Raw genomic sequence first — 26866 nt, 5'->3', positions numbered from 1 at the left:
AAAAGTTTAGCAACTTCATACTAAAGTGTGTCATCCCATACATCCCACAAGAATACTACTTGTACTTTACTCGATTGTTTCCATTTTTCTGCTACTTTGAATAGAAATATTTTTACTCCTACATTTATTCGTAGTAACTAGTTCCTTTCAAATGTTTAATACAAAATATAATCAACAAAAACCAAACTATCAAATACATTGAATTAAAAAAAAATCAATTAAATTAAATTGATTCAACTCGTTAGATTTATTAAAGGTTCCATATCATGCACATTTTCAGGTTCTTACTTGTATTTTGGGTTTCTACTAGAACATGTTTACGTACTTTAATGTTTAAAAAAAACTTTATTTTCCTCATACTGTCTGCCTGAATATACCTGTATTTACCCTCTGTCTGAAACGCTCCGGTTTAGTACATTTCAATGGAATTGTAACAGTTGCTAGGCAACAGCTTGGGTCCATGTTTACATCCCGTCAGCTGATGTCATTCACATCCACTGCAACAGGAAATAAACTGGGACATGTTTAGAATGTTTACGTTTTAAACTTTGAAATGGTATTGTAGATGTGTGACATCACAAATGGACAGAAATCCTGACGGCTTGTTTCAAAAGCTCAGTTTCTGAATACGGGCTGTGTGTATTTCTATGTGGATTAAGCATTTCGATACTTTCACAGTATTTATATAGAACTTAAACCTACTTTATAATATAAAAGCCATGAAAATGTAACTTTTTTACAATATTGGGCCTTTAACTCAAATAAATTAAATTATAATAAATCAATTGAATTAAATTAAATATCTTATCGATTTTTATGTAGACAAATGTTTTTTTTTTTTAATTAATACATCCACAGAGCCTTTAGAAAGGTGCCGAATAAAAGTATGTTGGAGTTGCTGCTCTTTTAGTGAAAATACTTGTTCTCTGTGCGGGGTGTGGATTAGTACATGTGGCTGGATGGGAAATGAACTTTCTAGGCAAAGAGCCAAGAACAGAGTGGGTTTTAAAGACACAGCAGTCGCAGTGCTATGTAAGGTTTAGTCACACTTTACACAGTGCAAGTTACAAGTAAATACATTTTCAGCTGCTATATTTATCAATTCCATGCATGCTGCTGAGTTTACTTATGAATGAAAACATAAATGTATTTCAATACTTTCACTATTACTTAATACTATGCACAATTGTTTTGCTTTGATGAGCATTTAGCTGCAACATTAGAGTGATGATCAATGATTATAATACAATAATATAATATACATTATTCTGAAAGGAGCAATTGTGCATAATACATATTTTTACTTTTGGTACTTGAAGTATATTTTGATGCTAATTAGAGCTACCATTTGATTAAAATATTTAGTCGTGATTAATCACAAATTAATCAAACATTTCTTATATATTCAAAATGTACCATTTGTCAAGTTATTAATGCTCTATTATACATATTATTATATTAAATTTAGCTTAAGTTTGGAGCGTTATTTAGCCCCCTACAAGCTAGTATGACATGGTTGGTACCAATGGATTCCTTATGTTTTTTAGCTTCATATGATGCCAATATCTTCACTCTAGCTTTAGAACTGAACAACTACAACCTAAAAATCACAAGTTGCGTTAATGCGTTAAAGAAATAAGTGGCGTTATTAACTTTCACAGCCCTAATTCTAATACCTTTACTTGAAAAAAGAGTATTTCTACACTATGGTATTACTTTTACTAAGTAAAAGTTCTGAGTGCTTTTTTCCACCAGTGGTTGCTAGGTTATGCAAAGTTTTATTCTGAAAAATTTCCACTAGAGAGTAAAATAACTTTGCCCATCATTGTATAGACATTAGGAGGCGTTGAAAGTATGAGTGCCGTCCTTGTGCCTCTCTTCTTCTCCTCTCTCCTCTAATAGATTCAAATGAATTCAGCCTCGCCAAGAGCAACTGACGGAGTTAAGTTATTTGTGCTGGGCCGACACCCCTGTTCCACTGATCTCTATACAAATTCAATTTCAATTTGAAAAGCAGACCCGCTGTTACTGCGCATTTGTCCAAACATCAACATTAGCCTGAATAGTCCAGTGGGGGAGGCTCTGGCATTAGACGGTTGCTTCCCTGAAGAAAATCAGATCAAGTATTGTTAATGTCTCCCCCACACACCTTGGGTTTAGACCGGAGTGTTAATTCTTTCAAACTGTAGTGACAAGGAAAGCCTAGCAACAATGGCATGAATCTATATTTATGTCATTCTAGTCTGTTGTACAGTAGGTGTACATCGATGTTAAGCCTCATGTTCTTTTCACAGAACAAAAGCAGGAACCTTTTTATAATAGGAATTAGGGATGTTAATAATCAACCGTTTAACCGTTAACCGACATTAAGCATTTTAACCGATTAATGCTCACTTTAAGAGGCGGAGCCGGAGTTGCAGGATACAGGAAGTGGGCTCCGGTCTCTCCAGCTTGCTTGAGCGGAGCGCAGGAGTTGTAGTTTAGTAGCATTTATTCACCGACAAATAAACTGTACACACACTGCTACATCTACGTTCACAGCCATAACGCCACCAACAACCTCATACTCACCGCCAACACACACAAGGTCTGTCGGCTACTCGCTAAAGTTACGCAGACTGTACGTGTGTATAGCGGCGGCGAGCACGAATCCTCTGGCAATGCTAGAGCTACACCGTGGCTACTAAGTTAACGCTCCCGGACGGGTGACCTGGATACTCAGCTGTCTGTTGTGCTCCTATACACTGCAGCTGGCGCACCGCTGCATGCAAGGCACAAATCTTGTCAGTTAACGGTTAATTATCGATTAACGAGGGCCGGTTATCGGTTAAGAAAATGTTTCAAATTTAGCATCCCTAATAGGAATAACAATATGCATACAATTAATCCGTTACAAAGCACGAAACAAACAAAAACTGCAGTAAGCTCAAAGTGTAGGAGGAAAAGGGTTAGGCTAGTTGGACATAGAAAGTTTGAAGATGAGAATAAAGAAAGGAAAGTGGTGGCAGGGAGGTCCCTCAGCTCAGGGTCAGCAACACTAAAGGTTGAGCCGAGCTTTGCGAGAGTGTGGGAGAGGCGATGTGTTTCAGAGGGGGGTGTAAGGCTGCTAGAGGTTGCAGATTTATTTATTTTTTCTTCTTGGATCGAGTGCAAATAAAGATGCTGGAATTGCCCAGACGACTGTTTGTCAGCATTTTTTGGCTTTCTGGCAGCGTCAGATGAAGAAAGACTTGATAGAGAAAGAAGAAGGTGAATACATAAAAGAGGGATAGTGAAGAGTGAAACATCAGCAGTGGTTTTGATTCACCTATTGATCTTGGCAGACTGACACTCCCTCTCATCCTCTCTTTCTCTCTCCCACCTGAAATCCATTTTTTGCCCCCGTCAGCAGAGAGGGAGGAAAACATGGCTTTGGATTGATGATGAGTCAACCCGAACCTGAAGTCACATGATACACTTTGTTGGTTTAAGGTTGAATGAAATATTGAGGAAGTTGCTAAGCACTTAAAGGAATAGTTTGTCATTTGGGGGAAGTATGCTTATTCTGTGTCTTGACAACAGTTAGATGAGAAGATTGACTCATGTTTGTGCCTTAAAAGGTACAGTGTGTAGGATGTGGCGGCATCTAGTGGTGTGGTTGCAGATTGCAACCAACGGAGTACCGCTATGCTCAATCCTCCCTTTCCGAGACTGCAGTAATAATAACACTACTTTAGGAGCAATGGAAGTCAGACGGCAGCTGGCGGTACTATGGTTTTGCACTCTGCAGCTCACATTACCGCAGTTTCACAAGCGTATCGGAGAACTACGGTGGCCTTCAGGTAACGTAAAAATGCGAAAGGCTCTCTCTAGAGTCAGGGCTTGGTTTGTCCGTTCTGTGCTGCTGAAGAAACATGGCGAAGCAACATCATTCTAAGCTAACGAAAACAACAATTCTTACACTCAAGTGATATACACAAAACATAGTTATGAATATTATATTCCATTTCTGCTAATATATCTCCCAAAATGTTACACACTGAGCCAAGAAGCAGTTAGCCTAGCTTAGCATAAAGTCTGGAAGCATGGAGAAACAGCAAGACTGACTCTCTCCAAAGAGAAACATGTTTAATCCATATACAAACAGAAATGTAAAAATAACAATTTGTATTTTCAGGGAAGTTACAGGTTATAATGATTTATTGATGAACAACGGTTCTGTGTATTTTGGAATTTGGACAGACCAGAGTTAGCAGTGTCCCCCTGCTTGCAATCTTTATGCTAACCTAAGCTAATTTCCTCCTAGTCCTAGCTTCATAGTTAAAGAAACAGTGTGTAACATTTGGGGATATATTAGAAATGGAATAAAATATTCATAATTATGTTTTCAATAGTGTTATCACTGTTTTTGCACTCGGCAGCTCATGTTACCGCAGTCTTGGAAAGCGAGGAGTGAGCAGAGGGGTACACAGTTGGTTGCAATCTGCAACCACACCACTAGATACCGACAAATCCTCCTTTAAAGCAATAGTTTCAATTTGCTTTTTTTGACATGAGTTACATGAGAATATTGGTACCACTGTCATGTCTGGATGGTGAATATGTAGCTGGAGCCAGCAGCCGTATATCATAGCTTAGCATTAAGACTTCATTTTTGTCCCAATCTGCCACTGGTGCACAGGACTGGATCTCATCCGGTGACTATTACTGTAAAAACACTTATGGAACACTTTTGGGAACCCTTAATATGCTTAGGGGGTCCCAAGATGCAATTTAAGTTTAAGTCTGACTCATGAACATTGTCGCATTACATCCTGTATACTCGTACACTCTTTCCCCTGTTCTCCCTGCCTTTCTCCGCACAAATTGGCAAAAATTGCTTAAAAAGAATCGTCACAATAATACCCTTCAGGCTGATAGGTAGATTGTCATTTGTCCTGCTTGGCTTTCAGATATACTGCACATCAATTTGGAAATGATTGCTCAAAAAGGCAGGGGCAATTTGGCTTCTGTCAAACGACAATGACATACAATTTCAAAATAACATGCTGAAGAATACACTGACTTTTGGCAAATAGTATTCATTGATAATCTTGCACAATTTGAGGATTGGACTAGAGATGATATTTTTTTATCACACTATATTTTTAAGGTGAGATCAATTTTGAAGTTGTAGTGATCTGGGTCAAAATAAATGTTAAATTGAAAATTAACTGGTTGAAAAGGCTCATCAAAGTGGATTAAAAATCCCAGAACCAGTACTACTGTGTGGTATATTATGGTCTGGTGGCTATAATAAGGTCCATAATAAGGGATAACTTTTGCTATTTTCTGTCCCTTATTCCAGGTCAGACAGAGCATATTGCTACTACATCTTTCTGAATCTGTAATATTCATTAGAATAGCATATTTTACACTTCCGACACATACAATGGCTAGCTCGAAGTGGTTCCATTGTTCTTCAGTTAGGAAATGAATAATAAATTTTAGCCAAAACTCACCAATTAGGATGCACAAATAATTTATGCATTATTCCTCATTATTAAATTGAAATCCGAAAGCCCTCAGCCCAAATATGTAAATTGCTGCATTTGTTATAATTTTATTTCACAGTGTGACAAACAGGAATGAAGTAGCTGGTAAATGGAGCAGCTTTTCAAGGGTTAGAGTTATAGAGTAGTTCAGTTAGTTCATTTCACAATGTTTTCTTGGGGTTTTCCTATACAAGCCTGTGCGGAAAAGATTCGTAGACACCTCAATAAATTGGGAACTGTTTTGAAATACCCATAAGAGATTGGTGACTGGCCGCCAGGTGGCAACCTCAGGGTCTGGAAAGTGAAGCCAATGCGGAAGTGCCTCAAACTTGCATTCTTTCTAACAGCCAGCAGGGGGCGGCTCCTCCGGTTGCAAAAAGAAGTCTGATTGTATAGAAGTCTATGAGAAAATAAGCCTACTTCTCACTTGATTTATTACCTCAGTAAACATTGCAGACATGAGTTTATAGTCTCAACCGCTAGTTTCAAGTATTCTTCAATACAGCATGATGTTCATTTAGTAAATTATGGCTCTTTCACAGTGTGTTTTCAGTTCATGAAAGTTAATTATAACATTTTGGTCGCCAAGAAATGTCTTATTCAGCATTCGGTTGTACTTATCTCCACCCTCTCGTGTCACTTCTGGTTGCAAAAAACCAAGATGGCGACGACAAGTCGAACTTAAGGCTTCAAAAGTCCACAAACCAATGGGTGATGTCACGGTAACTAAGTCCACTTCCTATATACAGTCTATGCTGGCCAATCATTGGAGCCATTTCATCGTTCACACAAATATAAAAGGGTGTAACTTTTGGTCATGGTACCAAACCCTCTACACTATATTAAATCACAGTCATTAAACCTTGAACTCTGTTATTTGATTAAATATCTTGAGAACAAATGACAAGATTGGCGTGATATTCGGTGTTCACATTTACCCTCCTTATAGGAAGAAACATACTGATTATGGTGACCATGTATCCTTATTCTCTAGTGCCACCATTAATCCAATCTTGAACTTTTCTACATAAAGAAACAATGGTCAGCTTGGCATGGCACCCAAGGGAGAAAGAAAATATTGATTTTGGTTAGACTTGTATCTCCCAATCCGTGACTCATAAAACACAACACTTTCTGTGCACATTTGTGCTCCAAAGTGGAGGAAACAGATTAAAGTTCTTTATTATACAGCCACGATCTCTTCATGTATATCTCCTGACCTGTTGGTCATTAACACTCACAATTTTTGCGATGCACTTTGGTCATTTTACCCACACTGTCATCTACCCAGTATGATGCTTGTCTTTAAAAGTAATGGCTAACTGGGGAGATTATTAGGCCTTGGTGGAGTGCTTTCTTGTTGACCATTAGTTGCAGGCATTTTTGGCTCTACTTTTGAAGAACAGCTCAAGAGAGCAGTGTAATCCTGCTTCCTATGATTTGGAAACCTATATAGGTTTTTAGAAAGTTATTTGGAATTCTACAACAATCTTTATTTCCACCTCAGTCCTTTTCACACATCTCTGTCTTTTCAGAATATTGGATATTTTGAGCTGCTAACATTTAAAAGAGAACAGCATTTCATTATATGTACAGCAAAGCATGCAATAGGCCCGAGGATAGCGTGTCAGTGTCATGTTTTGCCTCGCCGAATATTACACGCATGTATGAAGGTGCAGTACCAGCAGGGGGCAACAAATCCACTCACTTAGGTTTAGGCAACAAAACCACTTACAGTAGTTATGTTTAGGAAAAAACGTCATGGTTGGGCTTAAAATAAGTAGGTAAACTAAGTACAATACATACGGAAAAAACGTAACATAAGTACAGAAAACACAAACGTCACTAACGGAACTTACAAAACAAAACACCGGTCTCGAACACCGGTCACCTGGTTGAAAGTCCTGTGTTTGTTGGACCCATCCACCTCCTGTCCTGTCCGCCACTCTGTCTTTCTCGCTTTTTATTCTACGTCACTAGCTCTGAGTTATCATGTTATTCAAATGCCTTTTCGTGCCAACTGGCTGCTATAGATCGGATTAATGGGGCAAAGGGCGGTGCAGTTGATGCCTTGTCCGAAGCATTGGAGAAAGTTAAACTAGTCCATACAACACAGATTGAGAAGCAACGCCTGTGATAGTGTATAAATATCATATTGTATATATAAGCACAAGATATGCTCTGTATTGGCCTTGTCGTATTTATGACAGATGCTTTTCTTTAGGTTTCCTTGTTAGCATGCTAACACGCAAAACTATGACGATGATCATGGTTAACATTATACCTGCATAGCATCAGTGCGTCAGTTATGTCACTGTGAGCATGTTAGCTGATGTCAGCGTTCAGATCATAGAACAGAGAGCTGCCAGCATGGCTATATACCTTTGAATCTTGTTATGATATTTTGGAACATACTTTAAATTCACCACCATTTCCCAGTGGAACTGCAAATCAAATCACTGTCAAGCCAACCTGACAGGAATATTTACTCCAAAGTAGCTTCAACCTTTCAGTATAATCTGTCTAATCTGATGGCAGGAAATGTAAAAATCAATCATAAACATCCTTGACATAAATGTAAAGAAAATCAGTAAATCGTGTCCATGTCATAACCAACCTGTCTTAAATAGAAATGTCAAAGAATTGGATTCGTCCACAGTTTTTCTCTCAGTATGCTTTGCTCGATGGAAAACAAAGCTTTGAGATTAACATTTAATGACACTTGGGACAGAAATGCACACAATATATGGTAATATTATGTCACCACTTGTCCTGTTTCCTGATTCCCATAAAGAGAGCCTAAACTCTTTGGCCAAGAAAAGACTCAATTGAACATTTGGAATGTATTTAAAACTGCACATTTCCCTCTTTAACAATTCAAAATAGGCCTGCAGTCAGTGCTCGAAGCGGGCCGGTACTCACAGGTACGCAGTACCGGCACTTCTTCATTTTACTCCTTAGCGTACAGTGGCTTTTTCTTGCGCACCGGTACTCTTTTTCTGCCCTCTTCATATCAGGTTCTCAGAGAGAGTCATAATGATCAGCGGATTTGCACCGCGCCACGTAACATCTCTTCCTAACTGGACGCGATGCGAACAAGCGGAGATTAGATGTTTCAGTATTTCCCAATGAAGACGTCCTAAACCTGCTCCGTGCTTCAGCGATCAGGCTGAGCGACGTGTTGCTTGTTTGAAAAAAACGCTGGCCCTGGCTCTATTTATGAGAAGTTTTGCACACCTTCAACCTATTTTCACTGGTCGACGCTGACAGTATCTGACAGTTAATCAATATCGCATATCATAAAAACTATGTGGGGAGCATCTGGATGAGCCGACGCAAGGAACGGGGGAGGGGGGGTTGAAAACGAGGGTGCTGTAATTTATCAATACAACGTTCATGTCCTTTTAGTAAAATAATTAGTGAACTGTTTGTCGGCAAACATTTCCAGAAGAATTAAACGTTCAGACGGAGGCTGTGATAAATATAAAAAATAATCGTTTAAGTAGTAATAATGTAAAATTGCATAGCTTTAAGTCAAAAACTAATTTTCTCGGATGAGCCCCAAACCCAATATCTCCAAGTATCTTTTATTCACTGCTGAAATTAACCCTATAATGAAGATGCATAGCCCAAATATAATAATATAACAACAAAATGATTATGACTGACACAGTATAACATGCTTAAAGAAACAATGAATAAAAAGGAATAAGTCGCAAGAGATTGCTGATAGCGGCAAATACACACACACCAACATGTAAATAAGAGGAGTACCGACAATTATTATTTTTTTCCACTTTAAGTACTGCTTGAAGTTAATGGAAGGCTAACTGTAACCACATCACCTTTATCAGCTTTCATTCTGCATTTATTAATCATTTTGCAAACACGACACAATGAAGTGATTAAAAAAATGTATATTGTAGCAAACAGAGTTCTTGACGCTTCCTCCCGTGAGCCGTTTTAATCAAAACACATGCAAACATGTCTTAATATCGTGGGCTTGCTTTAAGGGGAAAGGGACTGGTTAATTTAATTCCAGGATCAATAAGTTATAGAGAATGTTCTAAAAACAGATATTTTCCCCCGGAGGTGTACATTAAGACTGTAAGCTGTGATTTAGTGTCGGGGTCCTTTTATTTGTTGCACCCACCTCTCTCCTCACCTTTCAGTATCGATTTCCATCCAACCACTTTGGATCTTTTTCCCTCCAAATAACTAACTCCCTCTATGCTTCAAAGGACCTGCATTTCCTGTTTGTTCTTTGTGCATTTTGTGACTGTATGTCTGCGTGAGAGTATTCATGTTCTCTTCACTGTGTGTCCCTGTGCATATTAGCTGTAAACAGCAGAGAAAGTCTTGGATAGCACATCTCAGCCAGGTCTTTTATCGTTAAAAAAAAAGAAGTTTCATATATCACACAGCGTGATACATCTGTGAGAATCCATTTGAATTTATTTGTGAGCAGAAGAGAGCGAATGAAAAAAAAAAGAAAAAAGAAATCAACAATATTTCCTTCAACAGCTGGTGTAGATTAATCTCCATCCTTGCAAGACGGGTGAAAGCATATAAAGTTCCAAAATCAAAGTCTTGCAGGTGCAAAATTGAATCTTAAATGTAAATTGATTTGGAGATCAAACATTCTCCAGCCCCTCTATCATTTTAATCAGGCAAAGTCGAGACACTGCCAGAGTAGAGAGGTGCTTGAAATTCCGAATTCACCAAATGCATCTTCCAACCTTGATTAAGGGTGTGTGTGTGTGTTTGTGTGTGGAGGAGGGTGGGGGCTCAGCTGCCAGTGTCACACTCTTAGGACAGGTTTGAGAGTGTGATAGCTGTAGATTTCTGAATGTTACGTGGTAATTTTACTCGTCTGAGGCGTCGGTGAGGTCGGCGAAGTTAAGTGCGGTGTATTGTTGTGGGTAATTGTTAGAATCAATCGAGCAGGTTGAAATGATGGAGGAACTACGTTGACCTTCTCACACTCATCTCATGTATTCAGAGGAAAGGCAGTGCAGATATATATATAAATAAGGGGCCACAAAGATGAAATTTAATCATGTGAATCTAATCACTACGGATGAAATGCCACCATTTAATAACCTGTATTTACTAGATATATACTGTATATATATATGTATATATATATATATTTTGGCGTCACGAAAAGTGGCCGTGACGTGGCACAAGCCATTGGATATAAAGGGTTTCAGAGCGCAGTGGTGCTGTTGTCGCATTGTGTCTGAAAGGGCCTTCAGTGAGTGAGAGACGGAAAAAGAAATAGAGAGAGCTAACTGAAAGATATACTCAAAGCAGGGGCCAAAAATGAATAAAAACTGATGAATATTAGTTTATGCCAGAGATTCACACGCCAAGTTTACGCCAGAGGGGCGAATTATTCAGTTTTCTTTCCTGAGAATTAAAGGTACAAGTTTAACATAAAAATACGGTTGCAGTTACCTTATCATTCTGTTATTTTCATTGTTTTAAAGTCACCAAAATGCAGGAAACAAAGTCCCCATGCTTTGGTTCAGAGGGTGGATGGTACAGTTCCGCGATCGTCAGTCGGGACGGCATTATCAGCTGTAACCACCGTATCAGGGCTGTGTAGACAGGCCCTGTGAGCTAGCCAGTGGGGCACGCTCACATTCACTGACATGCATAAAAATGCACGCGCGGCCAGCCCGGCTATGTCAACAAAGCACAGAGAAGCTCGGATTACAACACACACACAGAAGAAGAGCGACTTCATTCTCAGCTCAGGTAGACATCACTCCTCTATATCTTTACATAGCAAATAGTAGTTTGCTGCTATATTAATGCTCTGAATATCGTATAGAGAACCTTTAAGTATCCAGTTGCTTATAAGATCCAAATCTTCATGGCCATTATTTGCTGTTTGTAAAAGTGGGCCCCTGATGCAAAGATACAAGCTGGTTCTATCCATCTGATACCCCAGGATGAAAACTGTAACATTTGGGCTGTGATACACAGGAATGGACTTCACACAGTTGCTCCTGAAAGGCTGCACAGCTCCTTTGGTCTTCTGAGAATGTCTCATCTTCTACTGCAAATCTCCTTTGCCCCTCTCATGTTCTCTCTCCTCCCCCCTCGTGCATCCTTGCTCCTTTTACTTTTTTCGTCTTCCTTTCTCGACACTGTGCAGACGTCTGCTCTGTTCCTGTTCGGCTCATAATAAGGGCCTGAATGGGAGAACGGTGTAGGAGAGTTGAAGGTGTTAGCACACTAGAGCACGGCCTCTCATCCATGATCCACCCAGCTAATTACCCGTGTGCGGCTAGCGTCACTATCCACCACCCCCCTCCTCTCCCAACCTTACCCAAGAACAGATTAAACACTTGGGAATGACCTGCCCTAGATTTTATGCTACATTGAACTCTTAACAAATTAGAGGAGGGTCATCCACGGACAGCTAATTGCAAGAAGCATATGGTGTATTAACTCATAATCAAGATTAAATCACACATTGCCGACTTAGATGGGCATTTGGCATCCATCAGCTCGCTTTAGCCATTCACATCGCCCTAATCTCAATTGCAAATCTGTCTGTTTTGGGTATAAATTGCAAGTTAAATCATCGTGGAGGAGCACGCATAAATACTGAAAGTGAGTATTATGCAATTTAGCTTTTAGACCAAGAACAGACTTTTCACTCAAAAAGGCTAATGACAATGAGATTGTCATTTGAAAGGAAGGAAATCTATCTAATAAACTGTCATCCGACGCCCTTGTCATCTTCCATTCAACAAAACAACAAGAAATGAATTAATCATATGTTTTAAATCTCCTATGACTCCCTCTGCTTTGGTTTATCGTTTCCACAAAGACAATTTTTAAAGAGACTGTTGACAAAATGAATAGATGAGCAATTGTGGGTTTCATGGGAATGGCAGATGGAGGCAGAATCAAAGTGAGTGTAAACTGTAAGGGCTCAGCAGAATCTATGAGGGGGAAGAAAGAAAAAACAACAATGCAGATATGCCAGAACAGTAGATTGCTTCTGTTTCAAGTCTTCTGTTGTACAGAAAAACACAATTGCTTCATTGTGTGAACTGTGACTTTGTGCGTTTGTTTTTGGAGGAACACCAAAAATGCACCATAGGAATTACACAAAAGAAGTTATTTGATTTAAAGGAACAGCGTGTAACATTTAGGAGGATCTATTGGAAGAAATGGAATATAATATCAAAAGGTATATTTTCATCAGTTTTCATTCACCTGAAAATAATGTTTTCGTTAACTTAGAATGAGCCATTTATGCCAACATACGGAACGGGTCCTCTTCAAGGAACCGACCGCCATGTTTCTACAGTAGCACAGAATGGACAACCCATTATTGATAATAAAGTGACCTCAGGGCTGACTGATACAGGGGGTCAAGTTTGTACAAGTTGGACTGTGAATAGTATCACTAAAATCGATCCGAGTCAGGAAAAGGCCAGCAATTAAGCGTTTTCTTAATGCCATGGAAAAACAGGACTTTAGCATGTAAAGAAAACCCAGTGTGAATTTTAATTTCTTTGCAAGATGGTCAATATGGTATTTCAAATTTAGACATTTGTCCATCCAAATTCTCAAATATTTGTAATTGTCAACAGACTGAATAAGTATGGAAGTTGTAATACTTAAAAAGTTAAAGTTCTAATCACTTTATGGTGGAAATACTCTGCTAGGAAGTCAGTGGTTGAGAAGGTTCACAGTCACCAGATAACATCGATTTCCACTCTGCATGAGGCGTACTGGTGGAGCTATCAATAGCCGAAGCAAAAGGCCTCACTTCAGCGAGAACTACGTGACCCTTCTGAAACATCCGCACTTATCAGTCTCGCGGTTTCGAGCCTGACCTCTTTTTGTAAAAGACAATGCTGATACTCAAAAGGCCTCGCCATTCACGTTGGCCTTTAAGTGGCCTTTCCCTTCTTTTCTTCTTCCCCTCGGAGAACGCTCACAAATAAGCCCGACCGAGCGGCGACGACGTACAGATGGGCGTTTTGTCTTTTGAGGTGATGTCTCTGAGTGTTTGTGTTGCTACAAACAGGAAATCGGAAAAGGTGCGGGGTGAGGTCGACGCTCCAAAAAAGTGAAGTGAGAGAAAGACAAGGCAGAGGATGAAGATCCCCTGCCAATAAACCTGACATTTCTCCTCTCTGCACTCCAATATCTCACCAATAACAATTAGCCCGGTAATTGTTTGGCTAATTATGATTAAATATCTGGTTAGGCGCCAGCAAAGCACTCTCCGCCGCAGCTTGTGCATCCTCACTTCTAATAGTGCAAGTGTCAAGAGGAGGCGCTGTGTTGGTTTAAGGCAATGCATTGCAGTGAATGCGTGTAAACACAGATAAAGCCTAAATAGGTGCACCCCACAAACACAATCATCCACACAGGAACACATGCAATCTCTATACGCTCATTTGACCTCAATTTGTAACCACGGCTTGGATTTTTGTTTGCCCGTAGGCCGGTGTCCACTCAAACGTTCCCGAACCAAAAGGGTGATAGCCAGAGTGGATAAAGACAGGAGGAGAAGGGCACTTTGAGTAGACCGTGTCTTAAATACCCCCATTGCCAAGACATCTAGTTTGATCAATACACCTGAGCTTGATAAGTAGAACACTGGAGACTTGCATTGACAAATCTGCATGTTTATTCTCATCAGATTCATCAATTAATCATCAATATTTGGTGTGATCCAATGTGAAGATTTGCTGCATCTTTCATCATTGTAAATTTTATATATTTGACTTTTTGGCTGTTGGTCAGACCAACCAAGGAATTGTAAGATATTACTTTGGGCTCTTGGGACTTGTGATGAGCATTTGTACGTCTATTGTCTTGCATTTGAAAGGAAGACTTTGACATTTGGGGATATAAGCTTGGTCACTTTCTTGCCAACCTACCTTGTGATTGACAGGTCGCTACCACGGCGTTGTCCGGTCTGGGAGTTGTCCATTTTTTTCGTCTTACAACTTTAACCCGTTCACAGTGTGTTTTCAGTTCACGAAAGTTAATTATAACCTTTTTGGTCGCTTAAAAAAAGTCTTATTCAGTGTTTGGTTGTACTTAGCTCCAACCTCTCGTGTCACTTCTGGTTGCAAAAACCAAGATGGCGACGGCAAAAATGCCAAACTCAAGGCTTCAAAACGGCAGTCCACAAACCAATGGGTGACGTCACAGTGACTACGTCCACTTCTTATGGTGCCTTCAAATGGGGTCGTGTTCACCGTTTTTACGAGTTGGGCCCATATGTACGCCCCCTCACGTCGTATTCACGACCTCGGAAGTGGAAAGTTTCTGAAATTTCCGAGACCACGACTTGTGACGTGTTTTTTCATGTTGACAGAAATGGCGGAAGTTATTTTTGTCGGTGCATAAAAGTTAATATATTGTAATTTTAGCCGTATATGGCTTTTCTTCGTAATTTTATAATATGTCTGTGGAAAATGTTGATATTCTCAAAGACCTCATCTTGTTCCTCTGTCATTATACCTTTGCATTTACTGCATTATGTTACCTGCTTGCTAGCTTGCTAAATTGTTAGCCTCTGTGGCTTTTAGACGTCGACAGTAACGTTAATATTGCCGTTGCTTAGCAGCGTGTTCTCACGACTTAACCACTTGAACGCCAAGCATATTGTGAACACGACTTCCCATGTTGTAAACACAAGCTCACGAGTTTCATTTGAAGACACCAATATATATAGTCTATGGGGGGGAAACAGCTAGCCTGGTTCTGTGTGAAGGTAACAAAATCTGCCAATAAGCACCTCCAAAGCTCACTAATAAACACGTTCTATCTAATTTGTGCAATCAATCGCCTCATCTAACTCTCTGCAAGAAAGTAAATAATGTTGAAAATGTCAAACTGTTTTCTTTAATAACTAAATAACAAATTAAAATTGAAGAAACACATCAAAAGATTGATTGATAAATTAAAATAAACTACTAGTTGCAGCCTTATTCTTCTTCTCACTGCTGGAACACAGTGATTTTTTAAAGCACTTGCCCTTTGATAAACACAAAATAACACCAGATAAACTGATTCACATTCATCTCATAACCTCACATTGCCTCCACTGGCGATTCAAAAGGGACAGGTGAGCATGCTATTGCTGCTTCACTAGCTCTTTACCCGTGGCTCCAGCTGTGTCGATATTGCTGCTGTTCCAGTCTGAGTGTTACCTCTCCCCCCCCCCACCACCACCTCCCTGCCTCCCTCCTTCTCCTCTACGCCTCCCTTTCGCTCTGGGCCGCTCTTCACTCCGCTCCTGTGGCGGAACCGCCAGGTCCTTGTTGCTCGGCAACGGCTGTCTTAAGATTTTCCCAGAAGAGTTTTGAAGGTAATAAAACAATGCCCCAAGACAAACAGCAACTGGAACCGGAAAGGCCTCAGGGAGACAGAGAGAGAGAGAGAGAGGGAGAGTACACCAAAACTCTTTTTTTTTTTAAATTAAAAATTATTAATAGCGCCAAACTGAAAGGAAAACCCATGAAATTCACTCCACACATTCCACAGTTACGTCTCCTGTTACTTAAATTGAAATCTTATCTCATGATGACTGAGCATCCGAGCTGAGAAACAGCTGTCTCTTTCAAGGTTACTGAGCCCCAAGGTTATGCAAACATATGGTAATGTATTACTTCCATCTCCGTCTATTGATACACAACCGTACTCACCTCGATTACAGTCTGCGTGGGGGTTTTGATTGACATCTGTCACTCTGATTTTTCTACACGTTCCCGGGCGACCTTGCGGAGGATGGTCAGCCTTTTATCCACCTAATGGGATGGCTCAGTTCCCACAACTTTGCTTGGGAAATAAATGCGAAAAAAGTCTGCGTGTGCACTCACAAACAAACCGATTTGTCAGGCAGATTTGATTGGAAGGATATTTTTTTTTTTTCCCCTCTCTATACAAGGCTCCCTGTGAAATTAATGCAACACAAACAAAAACATTTGGAGACAGCGCACAGATCCTTTGGCACGCTGAATTATGGCGAGGCATGAGGGAGATGAAAACTTTTGTTTTATTTCATTCGCTGTTTTCCTTTCTCCCCCCCCCTCCCACCCGCCCCCCATCCACGCTCTTGTAGGAGATGGAACATCAAAGGCGAGCTCTTACTAATACAAGCAATAAACTACTCCCACATGGTTAGGTGTGAATTTAGCGAGTTTTTCCCTATAGCGCGCTCTTTATAAGTGACACAAGACAGCTCGAACAACTGCTCTCCCTTCCCCTATTTTAACAGCCGAACAATAAAAGGTGTCACGGATTCAAAATCTTGGGGAAAAAAAAAGATCAGGGTGAAGCGATTTTGAGGCTCTCTCTTGACACCGAGCAACAGGGAAACACTACTCCAAAGTAATCATCAGACATGGCATTCAAAGAGGTCTACAGAGCCCCCCCACCAGCATCCCTCCCATTAGATTCATTATTTAATTGTATGGTTTCAATCTGTGCCGTTGCGGTTAGACAGTCGTCAGCGTTGCCGGGTGGAATTGGAGACGAGAGAGAGACGGGGAGACGCCGGCCCACGCTAATCAAAATGCAAATATCTGTCTCCCTATTGGGGCATTAGTGCATCTTGGAGGGTGAATCTCAAGGCGCTAAATTGAAAGATGATGAATGTGCAAGTTTTTTTTTTTTTTTTTTGATGCTCGCATTGTGAGGCAGGTCTGGAATTAAAAAGTCGTAAAAAAATAAATGAATAAAAATGTAAATAAATAAATAGAAAAAGGTGGCGGTGGTGGTGGGGGCGGTGGCGGTGATGGGAGGATGAAAAGGTACAGAAGAAAAGTGTCAAAGGGGTTTTTATAGCAGCATGCTGCCAATAACCACAGCAGCAGTTCACAGACACCAGGTAAAGACTTGATTACATGGTACAATGACAAACGGACTGCTTGCCACTTGCTATCTGGCTGTCAATCACGGGGACGCACCTGGGGGAACATGACCTTTGACCATCAAGTGTATCTGCCTATCTGGCAGAGTGTGAAGTCAGCTTATAAATTGTTGAAGCGCAGACCTCGGCATTGTATTGTATTTCGTGAGAAGAGACAAATTTATTAGGCTAAGTTGGGTAATGATCGTACTGAATATATTCTAGTGAGCCTTTTATCTGGCTTTTGTTTTAAAGAAACAGTCTAACATTGCTGGAAATACAATTAAACCTTTCATTAAACCTTGAATTAGCCACGTTGTGAAGCTATTTTACAAAGTTACGGTCTTTTTAGTGTAAATTCCCTGAGTGGTATTTCCTTACTGAGTTGCGGCAGAGGAAATCTTCCTGGTAGATGCGTGTAGGTTTGTAGCCGGGGACAAAACACTGGCAATAAACTTATATGGGACTGCCAGGACAAAGATATATATTTAATGTAATAACTCATAGTTCTAATAACTCTTGCAATGGATGGCAAGTGAGTGTTATTGAAAGATAGATGACTGACTGGATCAAGGGAGCGAGCGACTAGATATAGCGAGCGACTGGACAGAGCGACCAGACCGACCGACCGACCGGACCGAGCGAGAAACCGAATGGACAGAGCGAGCGACCGATTGACCGACCAACCGACCGACTGGCCCGAGCGACCAGACTGAGCGACCGACCGACTGGACAGAGAGGGCGACCGACTGGATCGAGTGAGCGACCAAATCAAGCGACCGACCGACTGGCTCAAGCCGAATAAACCAATGTGTAACTGTTTGTGTTTTTATTCTATGTCCCACTTATAGTTATTAGTTTGACACATATTTTGAGAATATCCAACATATCCATCATCTGGAGGCTAACAATAGGACACTAGTCTGTTCCTGACCACTGAAATAAATTACTTCTTGTTTTATTTACATATTTTTTCTGATGTCTTCAACATGGATGGAAGTGAGTAAAAACAAGGCATTGTGGTTTTAGAAGCAGTTATAAATGATTTCCTCAATCTTCATGGTATGTTTTGCTGTGCATAAATGCTATTTGTATGCGTGTTGGTTCATAAACAGACACACACACACATCAGGGATTCTCCTCCAAATCTGTCTGGCTGCTGCCTGCTTCTCTTTCCCATCAGGTTCTCATCTCCCTCGCCACATCTGCTCGTGTTATCTCAGTCTGGGACTTCTGATTTCGAGAAACAACACGACTCCGTCAACGGCAAAAAAAGAAACCAGAGCGAATCGCCAACACAACACCAACGACGCAGCAGCTGACTGACAGCGAGATACGTCCTCGTGCAAGATTACATGTGATGCATGAGGAGTTTGTAGAAACATGCTTGCTGGCACAGATAGGCAGCGGTGGAAGAAGTATTCAGATCCTTCATTTAGTAGCAATACCACCCTCTGAAAATACTCCACTACACATACAAGTTTTTAAACTTAAAGGTCCCATATTGTAAAAGGTGAGATTTTCATGTCTTTTATATTATAAAGTAGGTTTAAGTGTGATATAAATACTGTTAAACTATCAAAACGCTCAATATACAGAGAAATACACACAGCCCGTATTCACAAATTGTGCGTTTGAAACAAGCCGTAAGGATTTCTGTCCATTTGTGATGTCACAAATATACAATATTTAGACCGTTACATGGTTTTTAAACGTAAACATTCTAAATGTGTCCCAGTTTATTTCCTGTTGCAGTGTATGTAAATAACATCAGCTGACAGGAAGTAAACATGGAATCTGTTGCCTAGCAACGCAATTCCGTTGTAATTCCGATGCAATGCACTAAAACGGAGCGTTTCAGACAGAGCGTGAATACAGGTATGTTCAGGCAGACAATATGTGGAAAATAAAGTTTTTTTTTTACATTAAAGCATGTAAACATGTTCTAGTAGAAACAAAAAATACAAGTATGAACCTGAAAATGAGCACGATATGGGACCTTTAAATAGTTTTTAAGTAGTATTTATATGAATGTATTTAGTTGCATTCCACCGCTGCAGAAAGGACAGATAGTTGGATGGATGGTGCTGTTTATGCACAATGTACTTTTGTTAGTGTGACATGCTTTATGAGATGCAGCTACTGTTCATTACCTAAAGTTGAGTTTCACAGTTGAAATGTTCTGGAGTGCTGAAAGTCTACACCATATAAAAGCAGACTCACACCTACTGATGGTAACTTTAGAAAGTCCTCTCTTTATCAGCAGCACCCTTTATTATCATTCCCCCAGTCATTCACTGTCCTTTTAGGCCGAGCTAATCTCATGAAGTGTCTTTTACCGCTCTAATGGAGAAATCTTCAAACGTCTGGAGCACCAATTAAAGAAGCGACCGTCCTCATCCTTGAGCCAGCCTGAAAGCTGCGAGACGGAAACCCTTCACATCCTGAAGATCTTTATTCTCTCCCTCTTTCTGTCTTTTTTTCTTTCGGATTGTTGCGCCGTGGCGCTCTCTTGACCTTCGGTAATGTATCCGCACTTAACATTTACATCGCAGCGGGGAGGGCCTTCACTGAAACTCTCACAATGTTCTTAATTTAGGGGCTGAATTCTTGAGCGGAGACGCGTGCTGGAGTCCTTTTTCGTCAAGTGCCATTGATTATGCCCTGTGAGATACGTCTGTATTGTACAACGGATCAAAAAATCATGACATTTTCACACTGGACTTTCAATTTTTCTGCAACCAGAGGTGTTGTGGCAGCATTTGGACTACAAAATGCTGGATCAAAGAGTTGCGATGAGGAGGGATTCTGGCATATTTACATGTCAGATGGCGGTGCCTCTTCCCCTCCTGTCCTGTCGCTGAGCTACTACAGAAGGGTCATCAGAGGCAGAAACATATGCCATTCAGCATGCATGGTCTGCTGTCCAATTAGTGGCCTGGAAGCACTCGGCTGAAGCCAAGCATAGGCAAGTGGCGAAGACACACAAGTTGGGAGTAATCTGCCTCACATTGTGTACCTGCATGTTTGAGCAGCTACAATCGCAAGTTTCCTCACTTGCGTCTTAGTTTGAATACAGAGTGAGGAGAAAAGAGAGATTTCATCATCGGAGTGTACACGTACAGGAACACACAACCAGATCGGTGTGCGTTTCATAAATCTTTTAAACTCCTGTCAAGTCACACCAATATTCCCCTCACAAAGAAAGTGTGTCGCCTCTCTGAGACGCAGAAAATCTTAGAAGAAAATGTCTTTTTTTTCTCTCCTCCAGAGCTATTTATTTACTTCTCTTTCCCCCCTCCTCGCCCACACAATCCTGGCTGTTTTCATCTGCTTCGTCGGTGGCTGATATCCAGGATTTCTGGGATGTCTGACTTTTTTATTTGCTGTCAGAGGAGAAGGCAAGGACGAGACTTAGCACAGTCACACAGCAATATCCAGTCAATCCTGCAGTTTGCTATATATCATTCACAAACAGACCTCTGGGCACTACAACAACAACAACAGACAAACACAAATCCGGACCAATCGGTGTTCTGCAACTGGAAGCAACAGGTCAACTGTGAAAGGCTGTGCGCAGAAAAACGCTATATACTGTATGTGTGAAGTGAAACATGTAGTCTCTTAATTATCCATATATATATATATAACACGTCAAATGATTGAAGGAATGAACCAGAACGGGTTCACACTGAGGGATAAGAACTTGCTCTGCTCCGATAGCACATCGGTTACCATATTCATAGTTAGCACAGGTCAGCTCACATCACTGCTGAGGTGCCTTTAGTCTAGGCGTTCCCAAAGTGGTATGGTAATTTCAGAGGAAGTGAAGGGGCTTTTTTCTTCCCTCGATTTACTGCAACTGGTTATGAGAGCCTTTGAAGTACAGCACTTATTCTCCTCCGACAAAACGCAGACCACGTCAGCCGATTTCTACCTCAAATGACAGGAAATTAGAGGACGTAATATGTGTATTTTACCCTATTTCAACCTGGACTGACAGTTAGGGCCTCTCCAGGCTGATAGGAATCTCTGATTCAATTAGAGATTGGGCTGGATGGTACTTTATTGATCCTTTTAAAGGGAAATCACATTTCATCTTCATGGCCATGACATCCTGTATATCAGGTAGTAATTAATCAAATATACGTGCTACAATCAAGACAACATTATAGATTTCTAAGGCAGGGATTTTCAGAGAGGTAAAAAAGTTGTTGTTGTAGATGTATTTAGGCCGATTACGCTGTTGTCAAGTCATTAAATGGTTATATCAGTGGTTATGAGCCTCACAGATATGGGTCAGTAGGGCCCTGCTACACCCACTAGTAGGTTTTATCATCCATTCCCATGGTTGATCCCCGAAAGAAGGAATAAATGAAGATGACAGCGACCTCTAGCGATCCTAGAAATTATGACAGGAACAAAACCGGAAGTGAGGCTGTGACCAGTGGTTGTCAACCTGGGGGTCGGGGTACCCAAGTGGGTCGCGAGATAATTTAAAAATGGTCGGTACAGCTGTATTAAAATTAGTGCTGTCAAAGTAAACGTGATAACGCAAACTCGTTTTAACGACACTAATTTCTTTAACGCATTAACGCAGCTTGTGATTTTTAGGCTGTAGCGGGCTCAGTTTTAAGGCTAGAGTGAAGATATTGGTATCATATGACACTAGAAAACCTAAGGAATACATTGGTAGCATGTCATACGTGTCAGGAAGGAGGCGAAATAATGCTCCAAACTTAACGGGAAATTTTGGCGAGGAAAAACTGGCATGGCCATTTTCAAAGGGGTCCCTTGACCTCTGACCTCAAGACATGTGAATAAAAAATGGGTTCTCTGGGTACCAACGAGTCTCCCCTTTACAGACACGCCCACTTTATGATAATGACACCGTGATATTGCGCATATTTAACCATTTCTCAAAAAAGGAGAACACAGCGTCAGACACTTCAGCAAGTGGCAAGAAACAGGCCATGTAGTTGCACCGAAGATGCTTTTATCCTTAAATAAAATGAAATAATGTGGTCTACAAATGAGCTCCAGAGTATAGTAATTACCAAAGTGCCTCTGCGTGTAGGTGTGAAATTTGTGAAATGTGAAAGAAGAACATGTTCTTTTGCCAAAAAAAGCTGAAGAGGCACACATGCAAGACCAGACACCCTATCATTTAGGGCCTTTAATTAAAAGATGCAGTGTTGCGGGTCCTTGTTGTAGGAGTCCTCAACTTTTGGCATAAAAACAAAGTAGAAATTATTAACGGGGAAAAAAAAAAAAAAAAGGAGGGGTTCTGTTTGGGAGCACTTCAGTTTAGTTTGGGCACCGATGACCTCGGAGGAGCCAAGGACTAGCAGTCCAACACCCCGAGAAAGATGGATTCTGCTGCTCGGAATGGGCCCGGGATTATCTCTCTGGCACAGGAGCCGGAAGAAAGGGAGCAACCGAACATCTCTGGGTGGTGAAAAATGAGGGAGCGAGATACTATTTCTCCTTTTAATTCACAAGGGGTGGCCTGGCTCTGCCTGCGATAAGACACAAGTGATCAACATCCTTTGACTTGGCGGTGACTTGGCCTCCATAGCCGCTCCCTTCCCGTCTCCCTCGCTGATATGCGGGACGTATTTCGCTTCCTCCAACAGGTACGGTGGAGGTAGGAAAATAAAATGGAAAGGAAGGAGGGGGAAGGGGGGGTGGGGGGGGGGGGAGGAATCATGTGGAAGCCTGTAGGCACAGAGCTACCATATACTGCAGAGCCCAGATCTGGATTTATGATCATGGGCAGTGGAGAGTGCTCCATTGGGCCTGGGGGGACTGTTGAGATACTTTTAGGCCCCTTTTTCTCATTTCCTGTCTTGTTTCCTCATTCTTTGTACTGTACATCGCATTTTCTCCAAGGACAAAATACCCCTCCAAACATAACTCAAACCTTTAACTTCCCTCTCCATCCGTACTCAAGTGCTGCAAATACATATCTGCATGCCTGGTCAAATATAAATCTGGCTGTGCAGATTGGAGGTGTTTTTACACTTGGCCAACTTCAAGTGATACTAGGAGCATCTTGTCAGCAGTTTTTTGTGCATTTGTGAATATTCAAATTAACTCGGTGAAAAGAAATCTCACTTGCTTCATTTAAAGCATTGTTAACGCCAAGTACTTACAGTTCGCCGGCTCAGTGTGCTCCAGAAAATACAATGTGAAGTAATAAAGGCAATCAAGTAACATTTGACAGAACAATATCCCTCATTTTAAGTATTGTATGAAATTCTCCGTTCGAGGATGCGAGGATAAAGAACTCCGAAGCTGCCGAATAATGACACGCATTCTTTCTTTTGAACCGAGAAGCTACCTTAATTCAGATTCAGCCTACAAATGGTTTGATCAAATGAGGCATCAGCGTGTTTGTTTCATGACACTGATATCAGCTTCTTTTCACATTAAAGAGTCGTGTTCTGAAGAGCGTCGGGAGCGCCAACAAAGGGATCCCATCAGAGATAGAAAACATCCACTTTAAAGAAACATTAATGAGGAGAACTGAGTTTGTTTTCTTGTTGTTGTCTTCTTCTTTTTTTGTTGTTCTTTTTAGAAAGACTTTCGGTTTGGTTAAGAAGCATTACCGGTGCGAATATCCAGAGTGAGCTGTGTGGCAGAAAGAAGACCAAACACATGGGGGGGAAAAAGCTATTTTCAAATGCCAACATGAAAGTACGAGGAAAGCAAAACAATTAAGAAAGAAAATGTAGCTCTGTTATCTGTATCCTCTATCTCACAGGTGATACAAGTTGTAATGGAAGTCCCCTTTCCTGTCGTACATTCTCCCCAGAGCTGGCTCCGCCGCGGCTTTATCTCACCTTGGTCAGGACAAATGTGAGTGATTGCTGTCTGGGCTATTTCAGGAGCCGGCGGGTTGACACCGAGACTCGGTTGCAGGGCTACCCATTGTCGCTCTGCTTCGCCACAAGCTCCACCCTCCTCCCCGCATGCCCCGCAGTTGTCACAACCAATGAAAGCGATGGTCTCTCAAAGCACCCCGAGCCATGATTAAATCTCCAACTCTGAAATACCAGAGTTTGGGCTGGCGTCTACTCAATATGGGCTGTTAATTACATTCTTCTAATTTATTCATCTCAAAATGATAATTGTTCACCTTGACATAATCCAACTATGTGTGATCCATTGCTGCTGATCCGTCTAATTGCATTCACCAAGTTGGGAGGGGAATAAAAGCTCATTTCCAAACTAACAAAAACAACAACAAAGGGTTCAAACTTTTCAGACCACTTGGCCAGAATGCACCAATTTAAATGTGCCCTTCAAAAGTGCGAAATTAATTGCTTCTACTGACTAGTTTCTAAATTAACACACATGTTGTTAACATGAACTTTGCATAATGTGGCACAATGTTACACAGCCATCAGACAAATAAGCCATAGACTGTATATAAGAAGTGGACGTCACCCATTGGTTTGTGGACTGCTGTTTTGAAGCCTCGAGTTCGGCATTTTGGCCGACGCCTTCTTGTTTTTTTGCAACCAGAAGTGACACGAGAGGTTGGAGCTAAGTACAACCCAATGCTGAATAAGACATTGTTAAGCGACCAAAAAGGTTATATGAACAAAAACATATTATTCTGAAAGTGTTAAAGTTGTAAGACGAAAACGTGGACAACTCCTAGATTGGACAACGCCGTGTTAGCAACCTGTCAATCACAAGGCAGTCACGTCCTAAAGCATACCCTGCTTTATCACCCAATTAACTCTAAATGGGACCATAATTTACTAAATGAACATCATGCTGTATTGAAGAAGACTTGAAACTAGAGACTGAGACCATAAACTCATGTTTACAATGTTTACTGAGGTAATAAATCAAGTGAGAAGTAGGGTCATTTTCTCAGAGACTTCTATACAATCAGACTTCTTTTTGCAACCAGAGGAGTCGCCCCCTGCTGGCTATTAGAAAGAATGCAAGTTTAAGACACTTCCACATTGGCTTCACTTTTCAGACCCTGAGGTTGTTCATCAAAAATTGTCTACTTCCTTGTTGGATCTGTTGGATCCATGCAGATTATCATGTTTTCAAAACGTGAAACATTATTTGGGCTTTCATTTTCCTGCACTTTCCCTCTAGTGCCACCATGAGGTTGACATTTGTGGTTTTTAGTCACATATCGTAACATTACTACTCCACTGCTTGTTTTAGTCATTACTGTTGTTAGTCTGCTGACGTAGGCTGAAGTCGGTTTAGTTTAAATGGAATTTAGCCCGCTACAACGGTCGCAACGTAGGTCACGGTACACATAAAAATGGCCGCTGCTCTGACCATCCTGCTACGTTGATTTGAATGGGAATGTCCATTCTACTCTTATTCTATTGCTATGGTTAATCCAGATACTTTGTAACCTGTAAATCCACTTTTTTAAAGACTTTTATTATCTGTCTGTGTGTTAGTTTAGATAAATGATCAAATATTGTTTTATAAGAATCCCAGTTGGACATCTTCCAGCCAATCAGAATAGTCTATTCCTGCCAGGGCACATAAAAAAACACAAAATAAATTACTTTTTTTTTCTCTTCAAAAGATAATCTTCATAGTCCCCGATCGCCAACCCCCGTACCAACGCCTTATCTAAGAAATAATAACGTTATGACATTTAAAATATCACCAAAGCATTTCCTCATAGTGTCATCTTTTCGGATGGAAACGCATCTCATCTGATTGCTTTGTAATGAAGCTCACCTGCTTTGATAGATTCCCATTCTTTGGAATTAAGGTGGATCTGCTATGGTGCATTTCCTAATGACATCCCATCTCCTGTAACAATCCTGACATTTTGATTGTCTTGTTTGTTTTGCACTCTTTGCCTTCTCTTTGAAGGTCACTCTTCAATTACTTTAAAGCATGCAAATCACTATATCCACAGTCCACCTTTAACGCTTGATGAGTAGGACGGAGCAGAGGGAGCATGTACAAATACAACCGGGGTGAATATAACAGTGTTATCTTTAGTCTTTTCATACATTTTTTTCCCGTATTGAGCAGTAATTAAGCGGCAGTCTCTCACATCCTCACCCAACTAACCCCACCTTTCTGCTCCTCTTATAGGAAAATTGACTGTCGTACTCCACGGGGATGTCAGAGGTCAGCTACCGAACAGTTTCCCAGGTGCTGGCAGCGATGTCTTGTACAATGGCTCTAATGCTGAGACTGAGAAATCTCTTGTAAGGGGTGCCCTTCAATTTGCCAGTCAAAAAGTCCTATTCATACAGGCCTTTTATTACTCTGGGTCCTCCTGTGTTTTGTAATAACTGTAAAGGTCGCCTGTGTTCTTAATCCTGCTGTCAAATTCCCACCATATTTTGCCAAACAGAGGTCGTACGATAATATCACACTTGTGTGAATCAGCACTTTAGTAATTTGGGGGTTGTAGATTTTTTTTTTGTTGCAGGGATTCTAG

The 26866-nt window shown here is 40.8% G+C and overlaps 1 long non-coding RNA gene across 2 annotated transcripts in view; it reads right to left on the bottom strand.

Moving 5' to 3' along the window:
* Positions 1-26866, bottom strand: part of LOC141760878 (uncharacterized) — a 160733-nt gene that overhangs the window by 95218 nt on the left and 38649 nt on the right. Inside the window, exon 1 of one of the 2 annotated variants that reach the window (XR_012592478.1) lies at positions 3308-3520. The exons of the other annotated variant lie outside the window; for it this stretch is intronic. This is a non-coding gene — a long non-coding RNA (uncharacterized LOC141760878). Of the gene's footprint in view, positions 1-3307; positions 3521-26866 lie in introns of those variants that run through there. 2 annotated transcript variants of the gene reach the window in all.

Source organism: Sebastes fasciatus, chromosome 22 (genome assembly GCF_043250625.1).
Source record: "Sebastes fasciatus isolate fSebFas1 chromosome 22, fSebFas1.pri, whole genome shotgun sequence".
NCBI lineage: Eukaryota > Metazoa > Chordata > Actinopteri > Perciformes > Sebastidae > Sebastes > Sebastes fasciatus.
Note: the sequence above shows the minus strand (reverse complement) of the source record. Positions and strands in the feature narration are given on the sequence as shown.